The following is a 22,069-nucleotide window of genomic DNA, read 5'->3' as shown; positions in this document are numbered from 1 at the left end:
CCATCAACAAAATGAAAAGACCTATAGAATTATCGAAAATATTTACAAATAATGCAACTGAGATGGGGTTAATTTCCAAAATATGTGGCAACTCATATAACTCAATATTGAAAACACAAACAATGTAATCAAAAATGAGAGGAAGACCCAAATTAGACATTTCTCCAAAGAAGACATAATGTGTGTGTTAGTCACTCAGTCAACTCCAATTCTTTGTGACGGCAAGGACTGTAGCCCATCAGGCTCCTCTGACCATGGAATTCTCCAGGCAAGAATACTGGAGTGAGTTGCCATTTTCTTCTCCAAAATAAGACATGCAGATGGCCAAAAGATGTTCCACATCACTAATTACTAGAGAAAAACAAATAATAACCACAATGAGGTATCACCTCACACTGATCAGAATGGCCATCACCAAAAAAGTCAAGAGATAAATACTGGAGAGAAAAGGGAATCCACACTGTTCGTAAGAATGAAATTTGGTGTAGCAACTATGGAAAACAGTATGGAGGTTCCTTAAAAAAATAAAAATAGTACTACCAGATGATCCAACAATCCCACTTCTGGGCATATATCCAGAAATGATTAAAACTCTAATTCAAAAAGATTCATGCACCTCCAATGATCATAGCAATGCTATTTATAATAGCTAAGCCATATAAACAACCCAAGTGCCCATCAACAGATGACCAACTTAAGATGTGGTATATATAAACATAATCAAATATTACTTAGACATAAAAAATGAAACACTGCCATCTGCAGCACATAGATGAACCCAGAGAATATTATACATGGTCAAGTATGTCAGTTCAGTCGCTCAGTTGTGTCCAACTCTTTGCAACCCCATGAATTGCAGCACGCCAGGCCTCCCTGTCCATCACCAACTCCCAGAGTTCACTCAAACTCACGTTCATCGAGTCAGTGATGCCATCAAGCCATCTCATCCTCTGTCGTCCCCTTCTCCTCCTGCCCCCAATCCCTCCCAGCATCAGAGTCTTTTCCAATGAGTCAACTCTTCGCATGAGGTGGCCAAAGTACTGGAGTTTCAGTTTTAGCATCGTTCCTTCCAAAGAACACCCAGGACTGATTTCCTTCAGAATGGACTGGTTGGATCTCCTTGCAGTCCAAGGGACTCTCAAGAGTCTTCTCCAACACCACAGTATGTCAGAGAAAGACAAATACCATATGATTTCACTTGCACATGGAATCTAAAAACTAATACAAGTGAATCTGTGTATAAAACAGAAAATCCATTAACACAGAAAACAAACTAATGGTTACCAAGGAGTAACCATTAGAAGGAGGATGGATAAATTAGGAATTAACAGATATAAACTACTATACATAAAATAAATAAGCAATAAGGATTTATGTATAGCACAGGGAACTATTCAATATCTCATAATAACCTATAATGGATAATAGTTTGAAATATATATGCATATACTTCTGAATCATTTTATTGTACACCTGAAATTAACATAATACTATAATTCAACTATACTTCCATTTAAAAAAGTAGGTCTAGGCATATGGTAAGTAAGTGTCCAGCAGGCACTCAATGAATAGTCTGCAAGCTCACATTTGCAAGCTGGATGTGTGCCTGAGTGTCAGTAGCTTTCTGAATAGTTTTCTTCATCCTCCCTTTGATGCATTAGTGATTCAAACTCTTTTTGTTCTGAGCAGCTATACAGGAAATCTGAGCAATCTAGAACATAAAGCTGGTCTCTCACTCTATGTATCTGAACTCTGTCTGCTACATCCCTGCACAAGCTTAGTTTTAATCAGATAAAAACAAAACCACAACAACAATAAAAAATAAAAAGATACCTATCTTCTATCTACCTGGTTCTTCTTATAGATTGCCATAGGTAAATATTAACATCCATCAAGCTTTTTCCAACTTAAGGGCTCTCTGTAATATTTTATTTTGCTTTAAGTTTTTCTAAGTATTATGAATTATCTACCATTCTATCTGGTGGGCTACAGTCCATGGGGTTGCAAAGAGTCAGAATGGCTGCAACTAAGCACAGCACATAGCACACCTTCTATCATGTATTTGATTTTTGTCTGAAATTTTTGCATCACAGTTTCATGAATAAAGATATTTAAACCCACCCTCATCAACATGGCAAACCTCACTGAAGTCCCAAACTATACATTCTATCACTTTGGGTACCTAAAGGGAGCAAATCTAGGTACACGATTCTAAACAAAGTCTTATTAATAATTCATCAATATTTTTTGTATCTTCACAATATTTTTGTATCTTCTACATGATATTATATTTCTTAAAAGTCTACGTTTGGCACCCCAACTGGCAAAGACTAAGGCTAAAAAATTCCTACCAAAAACCAAACTTTTATTCAGTCTACAATTCATTAAAATTTTCTTTTAAATCTCACTTTGGGAAATGTTTATCAACAACTTTGTCAATTTCTAATCTAATTACCTGCTACATTAAAAATGTTTTGGTCTTTTAATAAGTAAAACAATATTACACCTAAAAATGTATTAACATACATGTTATGGACTGCCTATAAGTCAGAGTCAAAAACACCAGACATACTTCAACTTTGGTGGATATCCTCTTAATAGGATCCTCAGTCCCTCATCCTAAACAATATCACCAGGCTCAGGAGTTTACCACTGGAGATGACATTGTTCCCTGCAACGACTTGCCCAGAGTCTAAATCTCTGTAACACAGATACCCAGATGAGATGGTTGGATGAGATGGTTAGAGGCTACCTCTAGCCTCTAGCTACCAGAGGCTACCTCTCCAAAGAGGCTGATAAACTGGACATGAACATTTATTTCTATTCTTCCTTTTTTACTAGAAAGAAATTTAAAATGTTAGTTGCTCGGTCCTGTCCGACTCTTTATGATTCCACAGACTGTAGCCTGCCAGGCTCCTCTGTCCATGGAATTCTTCAGGCAGGAATAATGGAGTGGATTGCCATGCTCTTCTCTAGGGGATTTTCCCGACCCAGGGATTGAACCCAGATCTCCTGCATTGCCAGAAGTTTCTTTATGGTTTGAGCTACCAGGGGGCAGTTTGTTATTAGAGCTTCTATTATATTTGGGGGGTTTTCTGTCCATTTAATCCATGTTTCTAGTATATTCCTTGCCATCTCATGTACCCCTACCTAAGGGAGTACACTTGACTGATCTATCAGTTCATACCCTTTAACAAACATAGCTGCTGTGCCTGCCACCTTGCCCTGAAGGATACACCAGTTCAGTTCAGTCGCTCAGTCGTGTCCGACTCTTTGCAACCCCATGGACTGCAGCATGCAAGGCCTCCCTGTCCATCACCAACTCCCAGAGTTTACTCAAACTCATGTCCATTGACTCAGTGATGCCATCCAACCATCTCATCCTCTGTCGTCCCCTTCTCCTCCAGCCTTCAATCTTTCCCAGCATCAGGGTCTTTTCAAATGAGTCGGTTCTTTGCATCAAGTTTCCTAAGTATTGGCGTTTCAGCTTCACCATCAGTTCTTCCAATGAACACTCAGGACTGATCTACTTTAGGATGGACTGGTTGGATCTTCTTGCAGTTCAAGTATTCTCCAACACCACAGATCAAAAGCATCAATTCTTCGGCACTCAGCTTTCTCTAGAGTCCAACTCTCACATCCATACATGACTACTGGAAAAACCCTAGCTTTGACTAGATGGACATTTTTTGGTAAAATAATGTCTCTGCTTTTTAATATTCTGTCTAGTTTGGTCATAGCTCTTCTTCCAAGGAACAAGTGTCTTTTAATTTCATGGCTGCAGTCACCATCTGCAGTGATTTTGGAGACCAAAAAAATAAAGTCGGTCACTGTTTTCATACGGGGATACACCAAAATATCATCAAAAAATACCTAAGGCACACTATTACTGAACCAGGTTCATTTGCTTGATGTGCAGCAAGCCAAGGAGAACCCACTCCAGTACTCTTGCCTGGAAAATCCCATGGTCAGAGGAGCCTGGTAGGCTGTGGTCCATGGGGTCGCTAAGAGTCAGACCCGACTGAGTGACTTCACTTTCACTTTTCACTTTCATGCATTGGAGAAGGAAATGGCAACCCACTCCAGTGTTCTTGCCTGGAGAATCCCAGAGACAGAGGAGCCTAGTGGGCTGCTGTCTATGGGGTCGCACAGAGTCAGACACGACTGAAGCCACTTAGCAGCAGCAGCAGCAGCAAAACAAAACAGAGACACCAAGATCTGCAGCAAAGAAAGGGTTTATTCACAAGGCAGCTAAGCAAGGAGATGGGAAAGCCAGTCTTAGATCTTTCTCCCTGAAGGTGAGGGGCTTGAGCTATTTATGGGATACAGAAGTAGGTGGTCTTAGGCGTGGGGAAAGACAATTGGAGGCAGACAAAAGGTGAAGTAATCAGTATTCTGTGAAGTCTCAGTTACACTGGTTCTGTATGGGATGTGTGTTCTAAGATGGTGGGGTTTAGCATGATCTGAGGGTACAGTTTGGAGCCCTCTAATGTCAAAAGTTTATTTATTGGAATCTGCATCAGTTCAGTTCAGTTCAGTCACTCAGTCATGTCCGACTCTTTGCAACCCCATGAATCGCAGCACGCCAAGCCTCCCTGTCCATCACCAACTCCCGGAGTTCACTCAGGCTCACGTCCATCAAGTCAGTGATGCCATCCAGCCATCTCATCCTCTGTCATCCCCTTCTCCTCCTGCCCCCAATCCCTCCCAGCATCAGAGTCTTTTCCAATGAGTCAACTCTTCACATGAGGTGGCCAAAGTACTGGAGTTTCAGCTTCAACATCATTCCTTCCAAAGAAATCCCAGGGCTGATCTCCTTCAGAATGGACTGGTTGGATCTCCTTGCAGTCCAAGGGACTCTCAAGAGTATTCTCCAACAGCACAGCTCAAAAGCATCAATTCTTCGACGTTCAGCCTTCTTCACAGTCCAACTCTCACATCCATACATGACCACTGGAAAAACCATAGCCTTGACTACACGTACCTTTTTTGGCAAAGTAATGTCTCTGCTTTTGAATATGCTATCTAGGATAGTCATAACTTTCCTTCCAAGGAGTAAGTGTCTTTTAATTTCATGGCTGCAGTCACCATCTGCAGTGATTTTGGAGCCCCAAAGAATAAAGTCTGACACTGTTTCCCCATCTATTTCATATGAAGTGATGGGACCAGATACCATGATCCTTGTTTTCTGAATGTTGAGCTTTAAGCCAACTTTTTCACTCTCCTCTTTCACTTTCATCAAGAGGCTTTTGAGTTCCTCTTCACTTTCTGCCATAAGGGTGGTGTCATCTGCATATCTGAGCTTATTGATATTTCTCCCAGCAATCTTGATTCCAGCTTGTGTTTCTTCCAGTCCAGCGTTTCTCATGATGTACTCTACATATAAGTTTAATAAGCAGGGTGACAATATACAGCCTTGACGTACTCCTTTTCCTATTTGGAACCAGTCTGTTGTTCCATATCCAGTTCTAACTGTTGCTTCCTGACGTGCATACAGATTTCTCAAGAGGCAGGTCAGGTGGTCTGGTATTCCCACATCTTAAGAATTTTCCACAGTTTATTGTGATCCACACAGTCAAAGGCTTTGGCATAATCAATAAAGCAGAAATAGATATTTTTCTGGAACTCTCTTGCTTTTTTGATGATCCAGCGGATGTTGGGAATTTGGTCTCTGGTTCCTCTGCCTTTTCTAAAACCAGATTGAACATCAGGAATTTCAACGGTTCACGTATTGCTGAAGCCTAGCTTGGAGAATTTTGAAAATTACTTTTTACTCGCATGTGAGATGAGTGCAATTGTGTGGTAGTTTGAGCATTCTTTGACATTGCCTTTCTTTGGGATTAGAATGAAAACTGACCTTTTCCAGTCCTGTGGCCACTGCTGAGTTTTCCAAATTTGCTGGCATATTGAGGGAAGTACTTTCACAGAATCATCTTTCAGGATTTGAAATAGTCAACTGGAATTCCATCACCTCTACTAGCTTTGTTCGTAGTGATGCTTTCTAAGGCCCACTTAACTTCACATTCCAGGATGTCTGGCTCTAGGTCAGTGATCACACCACCATGATTATCTGCATAGGTCCAGTTTTAATGTTGGTGGTCCCAGCCAGCCTCAGCCTGCTCAAGCTTGAACTAGACACAGTTGATTCAAGTTCCTGGGAAACAACTGTGACAAACACCGTACTGTTTAGGTTACGTGAAGCTTGGAGGGTATGCAATTTGCAACAAAATAATTAAGGTGAGCTTGCTCAGTGAAGATAGGCCAAGCTGAAGGGGGTTTTAACAAACTATAAGACAAGCTCAAGGATTTCTATTAGTCATCAGTTTTTGTTCACTCTTTGGGGTTTGGTTTCAAAATATGTTTTTTAACTCTATGGGGCATAGCTTCAATACTTTTATCACACTATAATACCATAGAGATACTACCAGATACCATAGAAATTTCAGATATTTTCTTGGCTAATGTCACCTAATGAGAAACTAAAGTTATGAGCAGCCTATAAGGACCCCTTATACTTCTATTTGTTTTTCTTCCTTTTTCTCTCATAATGTTTTCTATGCTGTTTAGGCCAACTATGTCCTACTCTTTTAAGGTGTCTCCTACTATTCAGGCCACTCAAATACCCAAAAAATCAAGTTCAAACTAGTGTTAAGACATCGAGGAAACAATTGTAACACTTTTTGTGGCTCACCTGGTAAAGAATCCACTTCCAATGCAGATGACCTGGGCTCAAACCCTGGGTTGGGAAGATCCCCTGGAGAAGGGAAAGGCTACCCACTCCAGTATTCTGGCCTAGAGAATTCCATGGACTGTATAGACCATGGGGTCACAAAGAGTTGGACATTACTGAGTGACTTTCACTTTTATAATACTGTTTGACCCAGTATTGAATCCCTGGCAAGAGTCTGCTCAAGCCACTTTCTTGAGCAGCCTATTTAGTCTATACCCACCACTACCTTGCCTATTGGACTCCTATATCCTGGACCAATATCCACCTACCTTAATTAACCCAGGGCCAGGTACTAAGCAACCATGGACAGACTCTACTTTTTAAAGCCACTAAAATTATTCAAACTTAGCCAGTTCTAAGCCTGCTTGCCCTGTCTTGCCTGCTTTCCCTTGGAAACCACAATATAGGCTCTTGCTAATGGTCCATCCTTCAGTTGACCACAGGTGATTCCTAGTGTAGCCCCTCATGATGTGATGTGTTCTGCCTCTCTTGAATCTAAGAGTACAAACTATCTATTCAATGGCAGTTATCTTCTGACCTGTTGACCTTATCAAACCCAAACAGTTAAAAAAAAAAAAAAAAGATATCCCCCCCAAAAAAACACCTATTAAAATATTTTGTTAACATATCATTTTCTGACATTTCATTAAAACTTTATATCCTGAGGGCCACAGTTAAAGGTTTCTAACAGCTTGATATATCAATAATATTCTTTTTCTTCAGGGTATGAGCAGAGATGTATGATAGTTTTCATACAACACAACAGTTCAAGAGGAATTAGAAATTGCCAATAAGCGTGATCTTTTATTTTTCTGGAAAGTTTAATGTGTAAGAACATAGCCATGGGCTCAAAAAGCAAAAATTACAGAATTTCAAGTACTAAACCAAATATATTCTTGTTTTTGATGTAGAGACATGTATTTTAAAAGTCATTTTATCAATATTTTCCATTTTGAATTACTCTCTAATCAAATCTTTTGTACCAAGACTATCAGGTTTCATTAAAAAAAATTTACATCTGAGTTAAGAACATGCAGCTCTGATGTTTATAAAATGATTTATTTTGCATATTATTATACTTGTTAAGAGATTTATTTCTGTTTTGCTTCATTTCTTTTATTTTGAAGCTATGGTGGTACACACCGTGTTTGGGGGAGACATAGAAGTGGGAGAAGGAGAATTATTTCTAACAGAATTGCTAAGCTTTTAAAATAATAATATTTTAGAATTATAGAATAAATAGTAAATATGATGGTAATCTTTTAATTTCAATGTTTTATAAAATCTTGGATGCCCCCCAAAAGAAAAAAGATGAGGAACTAACTAAATTCAACTACCAATGAACATTCTGAAAGCTCAAGAAAGCTCTGGTGATTCTGGGGTAAACCAAACAAAGCTTTGCATGGCTCAGGAGGGATTAATATACTTTGAATTACTTTAATCCTTTAGGCTCAAGGTAGTTATTATAGTAACTATATATGAAACTCCTGGGAATAGATTTCCCAGCTTTATACAAATTTTTATAGTGATCCATGTAGTGTTATAACTGAATTGAAATCACAAATACTGATTATGTTTAGAGGTCAATGCTCTCCAATCCCATCCCAATGGTTTAATTTCTTATATGATGTGAGCTGTATTCACAACTGCCTGTTTGCCCTGGGAATTGTGAAAAAAATCATAAGTAACTGTGGAGATTAAGTTTTCTCTATTTTATTAGTTTGAAACCTACATTACATGTGCATGTGTGGATTTGTTTTTACCTTAGTCCAAAATTTTAGCACAACAAAAGATTCCCCACTCCCTCTCTCTTCTTCTTATTGGGTCAGGTCTGTATAATCCCTTCCCCTTAGGTTGTCCCATTTTTGTTTACATATATTTTCCCTCCACAGTCAATTTCTAGTTCTCATTCCTTCAGATAGATACTGATTGGTATACTCACTTCAGTACTCTGGGGAAACTTTCTTACCTATGTATTGCAGGCAACTAAGGAGCCTGCATGCTGCATGGAAGACTGAAGATGCCATGTGCCACAACTAAGACCCAGTGAAGACAAACAGATAAACAAAGACTTTTTAAAAAAGAAAAAAGGAAATCACAACTTACCAGAACAGAAAACCATGAGCTGAAACCTCCATGGAAAATAGTGTGGGGTAAGAAAATCTTAATTCTAGCTGAAGAATTGTTGGAGGCTCAGGGTGGAAAGCCTGAGAAGTAAAATGTTCAGGGTGAACAACTCACAGGGAGGTCCCCACATTTTGTGAACTTCACCCCAGGAGCTTAACTAGTTTCTCACAGTGAATCCCAGAGAAAACTACCCTGTGCTTTCCACATGAAGAGAGAAAACAGCCATTTTGAAATACAGTAGAGCAATCCATGATTCTTAATAAGATCTGCTCTCAGTGGAAACTCATTAACTAGAGCCTAACCAGGTGGGATGTTTTTAGAGCCTAAGTAACCCGGATGGCATCACTGACTCGATGGACGTGAGTCTGAGTGAACTCCGGGAGTTGGTGATGGACAGGGAGGCCTGTCGTGCTGCGATTCATGGGGTCGCAAAGAGTCGGACACGACTGAGCAACTGAACTGAACTGAACCTGGGAAAGGGAAATAGCCAACTCCAGTTGGCTCTTGGCTCCTGCATGGAGAAAAGAAAATGAGAAATACCAGTCTCCTCCAGCTTCCATGAAAAAGAGCAAAAACACACAACTCCAGCCCATTTTAAAGGGGGTACTGAGAAGTACCTGTGAAGTTCACAGTGCAGAGGCACACCTAAACACAGGATTATAGAACGCTGTCTGCCCCCACAGCATACCGCCACATTACTAAGGTCTATTTACAGCGGTTTCTTTTACCCAATTCTTCATGTACAGATATCAAGAAAAAATTACGACAAAGTGTAAAGCCCCCTGGCATTCCCAGGCGGCTCAGTGGTAAAGAATCCACCTGCCAATGCAGGAGATGTGGGTTTGATCCCTGGGTCAGGAAGATCCCCTGGAGAAGGAAACGGCAACCCACTCTAGTATTTTTGCTGGGAAAATCCTATGAAACGAGGAGCCTGGAGGGTTACAGCTCATGGGATCACAAAGGGTCAGACAATACTGAATGACTAAGCACACAGCTCCATCCAAAAGACTGAGAAGTTTCCCAAACTAATGTCAGACACCAAACTACAAATCCAGGCAGCCAAGAGAACACCATGCTGGATAAATGCGAAAATATTAAACTTGGGCATATCATTTTCAGACTAAAGGAAATAAAAGATACTGAAAAGGTCCTGAAAGAAGCCAAAAAAAAAAAAAAAACCTTACATATGCAAGAAAAAAGTTAAGAAATATTTGTAACTTCTCAGAATCCATGCCAAAAAAAAAAAAAAAATGAGTGTACTGAAATGTTTAAAGTGCAGAGAGAGAAAAAACTAGAATTCTGCACCCTATAAAATTATCTTTCAAAAGTGAAAGATAACCTAAGGAAAATAAAAATTGAGAAAATGTATTGCCAGTAGACCTGTCTTGCAATAAATGCTTGAAGATTTTTAGAGAGGAGGAAAACAACATAGATAAGATGCAGGAAGTAAGAGCATCAAAGAAGAAATAAGTGAAGGTAAAAATTTATTTTTCTTATTCTATTTGATCTAACAGAATACTTTCTTCAAAATAAAAGAGTAATGTGTATTTAAATATACATACACACACACACACACACACACACATATATATATATACTTACAGACAAGTAAAATTAATAACAGCAAAATAAACATGTTAGAAGGAGGAATCAGAATTATTTTGTAATAATAAGGTACTATCCATGAAGTGATATAGTGCTATTTGAAAGTCTACTTGTATTAGTTGTAAAGGTATATTGCAATCTCCACAGCAGTAACTAAAACACATTTTAAGTGAAATGTAACTGATATGCTGCAAAAAAATAGAATGGAATCATATAAAATGCTCAATTAAAAACACAAAATGCAGGAAACGATTGGAATATGAAAATTGGAACAAAGAACAAGACCAGCAAGTAGAAAACAGCAACAAATATAGTATATATCAATACAAATTATATCCACAATTAGGTTAAATGTTAATGGTCTAAATGTAATATAGATTAAAAGTAAATAGATTGAGATATACCACGCTAATACTAATCAAAGAACACATGAGCAGCTATATTAATTTCCAAAGGAGTCAACTTTGGAGCAAGGAAAGTTATCAGGACTAATGAAGGATATTACATAATAATAAAGGAGTCAACCTTCATAGAAGACACGACAATTCTCAATGTGTGGTGTGCTGAACACAGCATACACTGTGTGAAACAATAAGTGGAAAGACCACAAAAAGAAAGAAATGAATCCACTATTGCAGCTGGGGATTTTAACACTCCTCTATCAGAAATTGAGAGATTCAGCTGACAGAAAAGCAGTAAGCACATAGTTGACTCAATAATAGCATCAATCAATGGGATATAATAGATATCTATAAACTACTTCATCCAACAACAGTGCAATAGAGTACTCCCCAAAATACACCACATTCTGCACCATCAAACAAGCAAATGTTTGATGAGAATTCTTATGACATGTGCTTTCATATACAACAATGGAATTAAACTAGAAATCAATAACAGAAAGCTGAAAAGTCTAAAATATTTGTAGATTAAACACATTCTAAATAATACTCAAAGAAGAAATCTTAAGTTAAAATATATTTTGAACTCAATGGAAATGAAAGCACAGCCTAAAATTTATGGGATGCAGAAAAGGAAGCACTTTGAGGGGAATTTATAGCATTGAATGGGTATATTAGAAAACAGACTTAAAATCAATCATCTAAGTGTCCACCTTAGGAAAATATATATATATATATATATAAAGAACAAATTCAAGGTAAACAAAAGAAAAAAACAAGAATTAGAGCAGAAATCAATAGAGAAAATTAGTGAATGCAAAAGCTGTTTCTTTGAAAAGATTAGCAAAACTAATAATAAGACTCCAGCTAAGCTAACTAAGGGAAAAAAAAAAAAAGAGAAAGGGCATAAATTGCTAAGATCAGAAATAAAATGAGATTATCACAGCAGATCCCTTGAACATTAAAATTTTATTTAAAAAATATGATTAACAACCTTGTTCCCACAAATTTGATAATGTATATGAAAAAGATCAAGTCCCTGAGAGATACAGTCTTCCCCAAATTACACAAAATGAAATAGAAAATCTGCATAGGCTTATATATATGAAAGAAATTGAATCATTAATGAATACAACAGAAAACAGCAGGCCATAAGTGTTCACTGGTGAATTCTACTAAATATTTAAGGAAGAAATTATATGAATTGTTTATAGTCTCTTTTAGAATAGAGAAGCAAATGGAATACTTCCTAACTCTGAGCCCAGTATTGGCCTAAAACCAAAGCACATAAAAATATGACAAGAAAACTACAGACCGCTATCTTTCATTAACATAGATGCAAAAGTTATCAACAAAATGTCAGCAAATCAAATCTGACAGTGTGAAAAAATTATATACTATGGCCAAAAAGAGGTTTATTCAAGGTATAAAAGACTAGTTCAATATTTGAAAATCAATCAATGTAATTCATCACATCAACAAACAAAAGAGAAAAAATCAATAATCACATTAATAAATGCAAAAAACCCATTTGATAAAATCCAATACCCATTCATCATAAAGACACTCAGTAAACTAGGAATAAATAGGAACCTCATCAAATTAATAAAGAATAACAAAAATCCTACAGCTAGCATCATATTTAATAATGAGAAATTCAAAGCCTTCCTGCTAACATCAGGGGAAAAAAAAAAAAAATCCTGTCACAAATGCTTGTAAACTTGTACCAGAAGTGCTAGCTAATGAACAGGACAAGAAAAGTATATGAAAGATATACAAATTAAAAAGAAATAAAACTGGTTTTGTTCACAGATGACATGGTTACCTATGTAAAAAATCTGAAAAGAATTGACAAAAATTCCTGAAACTAAGTGATTATAGCAAGGTTGCAAGATACAAGGTTAATATACAAAAGTCAATTGCTTTTCTATGCATAAGAAATAAATAAGTGAATTCAAAATCAATACTGATTATACTTTATTCAGTAAAATGAAATAGATATGAATTTAAAATGTGTACATAGTCTATAAGAAGAAAGCTAGAAAACTCCAATGAACAAAATACAAAAAAGGACAAAACAAATGCAGAGATATTTCATGTCAAAGCATAGGAAGGCTCAAAATTGCCAATATGTTAGTTCTTTACAACTTGCTCTATATATTCAATGCAATCACAATCAAAATCCTAATATTATTTCATAGATAACAACAAACTGATTCTAAAATTCATATGGACAGGCAAGAGACTCAGAATAGCCAACAGAATATTGAAGAGCAAAGTTGGAGGATTTATAATCCCCAATTTTAAATCTTACTATAAGGCTACAATAATCAAGACATAGTTGTGTTGAAGAAAGAACAGAAAATATATTAAAGGAATAGAATAGAGAGTCCAGAAATAGATCCACATAGATACAGTCAATTGATCTTCAATAAAGGAGGAAAGGCGGTACAATGGACCAAAGACAGTGTTTTTAATAAATGATGCTAGAGAAATGGATATTGATATGTAAAAAAGTGAACCCAGATACAGACCCTACCCCTTTCACACAAATTAACTTAAAATGAATCACAGACCTAAACATAAATTGCAAGAGTGTAAAATTCCTATAAGATAATATAGGAGAAAATCTAGATGATCTTGGGTATTGTGATGACTTTCTAGATAGAACACCAAGGGCATAATCCATGAAAGGAAGAATTGATAAGCTGGATGTTATAAAAATGAAATTTTCTGCTTTGGGAAAGACACTGTCAAGGGGATAAAAAGACAAACCAGAGACTGGAAGAAAATGCTTGCAGAAGAATCATTTGAAAAGTATTGTTTTGAAAGTAGTGTTTGAAAGTATTTTTATCCAAAATATACAACGAACTCTTAAAAGTCATTAATAAGTAAACAACCAACCAATTGAGAAATGGACCAAAGACCTTAGGAGATACCTCATGAAAGAAGATAAATGTCAAATAGGCATAGGAAAAGATGCTCCACATCACATATCACCAGGGAAATGCAAATTAGAACAATGAGTTACTACCACATGCTTATTAGAATGTTCAATAGCCAAAACAACCCCAGATGCTATTAATAGCAAGGATGTGAAGTAACAGGAACACCTATTCATTGCTGCTGCTGCTGCTAAGTCGCTTCAGTCGTGTCCGACTTTGTGCGACCCAAGAGATGGCAGCCCACCAGGCTCCTCCGTCCATGGGATTTTCCAGGCAAGAATGCTGGAGTGGATTGCCATTTCCTTCGCCAAGGGATCTTCCTGACCCAGGAATCGAACCCGGGTCTCTCGCATCGCGGGCAGAAGCTTTACCATCTGAGCCACCAGGGAAGCAAAACAATACAGCCACTTTGAAAGACAGCTTGACTCTTTCTTACAAAACTAAATTTACTCTGATCATACGATCTTGTAATTTGTTCCTTGGTATTTACCCATGAGTTGAAAAATTACGGGCTTCCTAGATGGCTCAGTGGTAAAGAATCCACGTGCCAATTCAGTAGATATGGGTTCGATCCCTGGATCGGGAAGACCCCCTAGAGAGGGAAATGGCAAGTAACTCCAGCTTCTTGCCTGGAAAATCCCATGGACAGAGGTACTTGACCTGCTACAGTCTATGGGATCACAAAGAGTCGAACACAACTGAGCAACTCAATACACATGCCTGAATACTTACATCCACACAAAAATGTGAACATATATGATTACAGCACGTTTACTTGGCTTCCCTGGTGGCTCAGACGGTGAAACGTCTGCCCACAATGCGGGAGACCCGGGTTCGATCTCTGGGTAGCGAAGATCCACTGGAGAAGGAAACGACAACCCACTGCAGTACTCTTACCTGGAAAATTCCATGGACAGAGAAGCCTTGTAGTCCATGGGGTCACAAGGAGTCAGACACGACTGAGCGACTTCACTCCAGCTTTACTTACAACTGCCAAAACTTAGAAGCAACCAAGATGTCCTTCAATAGGTGAATGGACAAACTGTGATACATCCAGACAATTGAATATTATTGATTGCTAAGGAGGCATCTTCAATACATATTATTGTCTGAAAGACACCAGTCTGAAAAGGGTACATACTGTATGATTCCAACTATATGGTATTCTGAAAAAATAAAAACTATGAAGATAGCATAAAGTTTAGTTATTGCTGTGGGTTAGGGGAGTGAGAATGATAAATAGGTAGAGCACAGAGGAATTTTTTAGGGCAGTGAAACTATTCTGCATGGTACCATAATGGCAAATACTAGGCTATGTTTCCAAAATCCAAAGCCTATGGGTTTTGGGTAATAACAATGTGTTGAAGTAGACAAATATATGTATCACCCTGGTGGGTGATGTTGATTATGATGGAGACTATGATGTGTGAGGCTGGGGGTATATAGGACATTTATGAACCTTCCACTATATATGCTTCATTTCTTCCTTTAATTAAAAATCTTTTCATAAATTTACAGTTGCTTTATATTGTGGATATAAGCAAATTAAAAGAAGAAGAGAACTTCTTAGTTTTTTCTGAGGTACCAGAATAACTGAGTTGAAAATAATGTAGCTATATTTCTTGAAAACAAATTTGTGAGGATAACAGAATTCAAGGTGCCATAAAATTTTAGTGGGTTGTTAATGGGACAGACCATTAAAAAAACACAGCAATAATCCTTCAATGTGTCTTTCATTTAGTGATGTGATTCATGAAAGATTCTATAACAATACTTTTGCATTTGCACCTACCTAAAAACTATATTTTTATAAGCAAGCTGGGAAATGAGCCATTAAATAGCAAAGAATTAAAATTAATTCTGAGCCCCATTCAAAAATAAATATAACCATTGCATTAAAATGTAAAGGTGTCTTTTGATGAAATAAGAAATTTTCTAAGGTGATTACACTGGAAGGATTTCTTGCATAAACAGAAGCTTACCAGTTTTTACTTCTTCTTTAGTCTTTAGATAATGTCACTACTCAATTTAAATTTTAAAATATTTCAGCACTATTTTAGACTACTGGCCTATGGTCTGAAAGCATTGTTGGGAAATTTTTACTTAAATTTGAATCTTTCCTTCTATGTACAATTAAATAAAAACAATTACATGGCCACTTGTCTTTCCAGAGCAGAAATATTTCACTCATTCATAAAACACTCTTGACCTACATAGAAAATAAACCACTACTTAAGGGCAGACAAGTGGAGAGATTTGTGGAACAGAGTTCCTACATTTTTCCCCAACTAACTCAAATGTTCAAGAATTTACTTATTCATTTTCCTATTGATTCATTTATTTATAAATCTATTGATTATCTACCGTGTGATAGTCACTATTCTTAGTATTCCCATTACATAAAGGAAGTTAGTATTTCTGCAAGGCACAACCTAAAGATCTCTCAGTTGTTTGATTTTTGCTGGTATGTGCCTATGTGCTAAGTAGCTTCAGTCTTGTCTGACTCTTTGTGACCCTATGCACTGTAACCTGCCAGGCTCCTCTGTCAATGGGATTCTCCAGGCAAGAATGTTGGAGTAGATTGCCAGGCCCTCCTTCAGGGAATCTTCCTGAGCCAGGGATCAAACTTATATCTCCTGCATTGGCAGGCAGGTTGTTTACCACTAGCGCCATCTGGGAAACCCTTTGCATAGTATAGAGAATCATGATATTCACAACTTTAACCCACAGGAGTATTGTGAAACAAAAATTGAGACAATGCAGAGCAAAGCCCTTTTGAAAAAAACTAAAGCACTATAAAAATGAAAGGAATTGCCACTAGTAAAAGTTAAATGGCCTAGATCCCTTTGACTACAAGTTACTGCTCTTATGTCACCTCTTTTCACTTTAACAAAACCATAAATTTTATGCTGTACTAAAACTATAGAGTGTACTGGCTGCCTAAAACAATATCTAAACAGGAAGCACTTCTAGGAGTTGCTTAATTATCAAATATTCTTTATTATTTAAATAGAATTTCTAGTGACCTTGAAAGACTTTTAATTTTTCCTGTGTTTAGATTAATCTTACTTGCTATAGAAATATTTCCTTAAATTTGCATCTTAAAGGTAAATAATCTTGTATTCCTTTGAAATCTGTATTATTTTATAGATGTATATTTTATTACTTTCTTTATTCCTCTGAGATGTAATTTGTTTTAATGCAGTTTTCATGGATTTAACCAAACTTAAAAAAATTTATTGCAAAAACTTTCAAAAATATTTTTATACAATTTTAAAAATTGCTTTCCACTTGCAGCTATTAGAAAATTTTGGTTAGATTCCCCGTATTGACAATACCTCCATGATCCTATCTCACAACCAGTCGTCTGGGCCTTCCACGTCTCCATTCCTGTACTGCATACCCCTCACTGGTAATAACCACTAATGTGTTCTCTATATCTGTGAGTCTGCTTCTTTATTGTTATATCCATGAGTTTGCTGTATTTTTCACATTCCATGTACAAGTGAAATCATACTCTATTTGTTTTTTTCTGTCTGACTTACTCCATAAGCACAATACCCTCCAAGTCCATATATCTTGCTGTAAATGGCAAAATATTGCTCCTTTTTATGGCTGAGTAATATTCCATTGTGTATGCATGTACCACATTTTCTTTATCCATTCATTTGTTGATGGACACTTAGGGTTTATTCAATATCTTGGCAATTGTAAATAATGCTGCTATGACTATTTGGGTGCACGCACCTTTTCATTTTAGTGTTTTTAGGTTTTATTTTTTTTTCTTTCAGATGAAAACCCAGAAACGGAATTGCTGGGTTATATTGGAATTCTGTTTTTAGTTTTTCAACAAACCATCATACTGTTTTCCCACAGTGGTGCACCAATTTACATTACCACTAACAGTGTACAATAGCTGACTATATTTTGAATGCTGGAATCTGTCTGACTCTTATAAGTGTTTAATGAATAAAGATTGATTGAAATAAAAAACTGTACCATCTTTACAGCTGCAACTGCCTTTTCACAAAACTATACATTTCTCCAATTTCAAATATGCATTCTCTCCTTATTTTATATATAAACACAAAAATAAAAATAATATTTCATAAACAAAGTAAGTTACAGACAACATGATGCTTTATTCCTAAATCCTTTAGAGGACAGATCCTTAGAATAAGGACATTTATGTATATTGTAATAATAACACACACTTCAAATAAAATTAACAATTTCTTAATATAATATATCATCCAGATTATAATCAGATTTTTCCAATTCTTCTTAAATACTTATTACTTGCAAAATCATAAAGTAGCCTAAATTTATGCCTTACTTTTAAATATGTGTCTGTAGTCTTAGTGTAGGACAATCCTCCTACCTTATTTTCTCCCATGATACTGGATTTTTTAAGTTTAGGTCAGTATTTTTATAAAATGTCACACACTCTGCACTTGGTTGAATGTTTCCTTGTGGCATCATTTAATGATTTCCTCTAGCTCATACATTTCCTGTAAATTGAGAATTACACCTATCTCCTTGATGAAATTCATACATTTCTTTCCAGTAATACTATGTAGGTGATGCTGTATGCTTCATTCTGGATCAAATCAGGTGGTACAAAATGACATGTCCCAATATCATATTGCTCCATTATTTCAAATGTTGATTTTGATCATTTAAGGTGGAAACCTCCCAAAATTGTTAATTGTAAAAGTATGTGTTTTTTTGCCTGTTCAATTAGAATGGATCCTTGAACAACAGGGGTTGAACAGTTCAGATCAACTTACACAGAGACTTTTTTCATTAAATAGGTACTGTTACAGTACTACATGATCTGTGGTTGATTGAATCCACAGAATTGAAACCACATTCATGGAGGAACTGCTTATGTGGAGGGCTGTCAAGTTATGTGAGGACTTTCTGCTGAAGGGACAGTGGTGCCCCCTAACCCCCACATTATTCAAGGGTCAGTTGTTTTATGAACACTACAGGGATGCTCTGCTCTCTAGTGTCTTTCAACTAATGGTTTTAATATTCCTAAAAGACTTTTAATGATATATAAAAAAATACAGTATCTTCCTCATGAGTACACAAACAACTGAGAAATAAAAGACGTAACTGCAACAGCTGTGTGCAAAGCAAATGATTATATAACATTATGTTCCACATGTAAGATACTCAAGTGTTAAGCATATTACAGATTTTAAAAAGGATAATTGAAAGTCAGGAATATTAAAGTTCGGAAGCAAATAGGAATAACAAGATAGTCAAAGGAGCTAAAAACTAAGAGAGATTATGATTTACAGCAATTAAGCAGCTGACATTGGTGTTGGTCTAGGGTAGGGTTTTAGTGTCCCTGCTTCATAAGATGATGAATCAGGTGATGACCTAATGGAAAAAACCAAAGGCTTATTAGGGTGAACTTCCTGAGCGGGTAAAGTTGGTAAAGAGGAAGTTTCTGTAATAAGTGGAGACTTTTTGCTCTGATTTATTGAGATATTTTGACACTACCATCTTCAATTTTCCTCTTTTACCTTAACAACCAATCATCTCAGAGTTATCTTTTCCTTGTAAGGTGATGTTGGGGATGACAAGTAAGATAAGTGTGATTGACAATAGCAAGAGCTTCTTTTCAAGATATTACCAGTGAAGTAATTTCTCATGAAGACTAAGATAGAACCATACTGCTGTGTGGTTGATACAGAATAGCAACAAATGGAACATAAATTACCAGTGTGAAAGACACTGAGAAGAGAGAAATAAGACAGAAAAGAAAAATATTCATCAACTACTGAAGTATAAAGGAAGATAGAGAAGGATGTAAGGATTTGTACATAATTGTAATAGATGATTTCTGATATAAATTAACATTGTTAACAACTGCCTTAAATAAATGGACACACACATACAAAAAGTCTCTGTGGTAAAATAAGTCAAACAGAGATTAAAAAAAAAAATTACCCAAGGTTACAAAGCCAAGAAAGAGAAAAGCTAGGATTTGAGTACAGACCATGTATTCTAGCATTTACTTTTTTAATCTTAAATTCTGACTTTGTGTCAGAACTGATTATCAGAGGCAACCAGAGGTCTCCAGGTGATTTTTATCCCAAATTATAGAGGTCAGGTCCTGGAAAATCCCCATGTGCAGGTAATTATTATGTGGTAACTATTTTTAGCTTAGTAAGCAACAGAACTTGTTTGGAAAGAGTCTGGAAAGAACTAAATTTCAAGTGGCATTTCTGAACAGTTTCTTCAATGGTTATTTCCTGCAGTTTTCTTATTTGTATTCTTTCCAGTTTCAGAAATTTTTTTCCCTTTCTTTACCTGTGATAAAGCATATTCTCTCTGAAGAAGTAAAACCAAAGAATTCTGGAAGCTGTAATTTAATAATTAATCCTCAAAATACTCATGAAATGGCTTAAAATCTTGGCATTTATATTTTCTATGGGGCTATGATATCACATAGAGAAAACAAGAACATATTGAGATCTGAATCTTAAGGGAAATATTACAATAGAATAAATAACATCTTTCTGCATAAGCCACACAAGAAGGAATTTTAATAACAGATAACAAAAATTTAAACCCATTTACTTTTGTTTTATATCTCACAAGGAACAAATACTAAATAATTTAAGGAACATACTTGTCAAAATAACAAATAGAACCTGGGTAGATTGTAAAAAATTTATGACTTGTTTATCAGGTTTCAAGTTAGTCTTACTAAGCAGCTTTGCAGCAGATTGTTATTGAAAGAATTTAGTTAAATATAAACCTGTCCTCAATGACCAAAAAAATCACATGGAGACCTTACTAAAAAAAAAAAAAGAAAAAAAAAAATCTATGTTCACTCACCCTACATTTTTCCCCCTCTAAGTTAATTGGTATGCACATCATTTTTAAATTTTTCCTGTAGCTACAGGTGGTCCTGCTGATCAGCTGGATGTTGAAAAGGACTCTTAGTTTCCTAGGGCTTCCATAACAAAATACCACAGACTAGATGTCTTAAACAAGAATGTGTGTTCTCAAAATACTTACCCTTAGAAGTCTGAGATCAAGGTGTCAGCAGGTCGGTTTTTTCTGAGGTTTTTCTCCTTGGCTTGTAGCTAATCATCTTCTCCCCGTACCCTCACCTGGTCTTCTTTTTGTGCATCTCTGTCCTTATCTCTTCTTATAAGAAGATCACTCATGCTAGATCAGGGCCCACCCTAGCAACCTCACTTCAGGACCTTCCCTGATGTCCAGTGGTAAAGAAATCACTTTATAATGCAGAAAACTCAAGTTCCATCCCTAGCTGGGGAACTAAGATCCCACAAGATGCAGAGCAACTAAACCTGCGCAGTAACTACTGAGCCTGCGCGTTCTGGAGCCCGTGTGACACAACAAAAGAACTCATACAAGAAAGACCCCGGGAGCTGCAAATGAGACTCCACATAGCCAATTAAGTTAAGAAAAAGGGTCTACCTCCAAATAGAGTTATGTTCTAAGGTACTGGGTTTTTAAGATGTCAGTATGTGAATTTGGCAAGGATACAATCCAGTCCATAACAAAACTAATCTAGAAAGTGATTAGTTAAGGATAACATACAACTAAAACTTTTGAAACTATGAATTCTATTACATACTTCTAAATCCTTTATGATAAATTGAACTGGAGGCTTTTATACTAAACAAGAATGTAGTTTAGAAATTCACAGTACTGGAATACTTATTCTTTTTAAATATTTTTAACTGATAATGCTTTATCTCTAAATTAACCATTTCCACATCTCTGTAACTTCAAAGTAGAAACTTCAGATAAAGTGTTGTAAAGGTGGTAATTTGAATAGTAAAAAACTCAAGGTGTCCATCCACAGAAACCAATTGATTCATAGGTGAAGACTAGAGTCAACCAGAGCCATGAAACCATGATTTCCCAATTTATTACAGATTATCAATTATATGTCAGGCTTCCCAGGTGGTGCTAGTGGTCAGGAATCTGCCTGCCAATGCAGGAGACTCAGGTTCGAACCTGGGCAGAGGAGCCTGATGAGCATGGGGTCACATGAGTTGGGCACAACTGATCACACACACATTCATACATATATATATAGTCATATGGCAACCATGGAAAGTTACCCAATCATTTAGGAACATTGGTTTCACATGTGAACCAACTGGAACTATTTTTAAAATTTTACTTCATGGACAATTAAAAACAAGTAAGTATGAGATTCAGGTGTAGGTATTTTTAAAGTGATTGCATGTGTAACCAAGTTG

The 22,069-nt window shown here is 36.5% G+C and overlaps 1 long non-coding RNA gene across 4 annotated transcripts in view; it reads right to left on the bottom strand.

Moving 5' to 3' along the window:
* LOC147365980 (uncharacterized) overlaps positions 1-21,654 on the bottom strand; it is a 100,036-nt gene extending 78,382 nt beyond the window's left edge. For 3 of the 4 annotated variants that reach the window (XR_015133107.1, XR_015133106.1, XR_015133105.1), the window contains exon 1: positions 20,850-21,654. This is a non-coding gene — a long non-coding RNA (uncharacterized LOC147365980). Of the gene's footprint in view, positions 1-8,836; positions 12,556-20,849 lie in introns of those variants that run through there. The other variant, XR_015133104.1, reaches the window with a different exon arrangement.
* Positions 21,655-22,069: the final 415 nt, after the last annotated feature.

The sequence above is a fragment of the Bos grunniens genome, chromosome 9, assembly GCF_055505025.1.
Source record: "Bos grunniens cultivar Pamir isolate PY7600 chromosome 9, Bosgru_T2T1.0, whole genome shotgun sequence".
Taxonomy (NCBI): Eukaryota; Metazoa; Chordata; class Mammalia; order Artiodactyla; family Bovidae; genus Bos; species Bos grunniens.
Note: the sequence above shows the minus strand (reverse complement) of the source record. Positions and strands in the feature narration are given on the sequence as shown.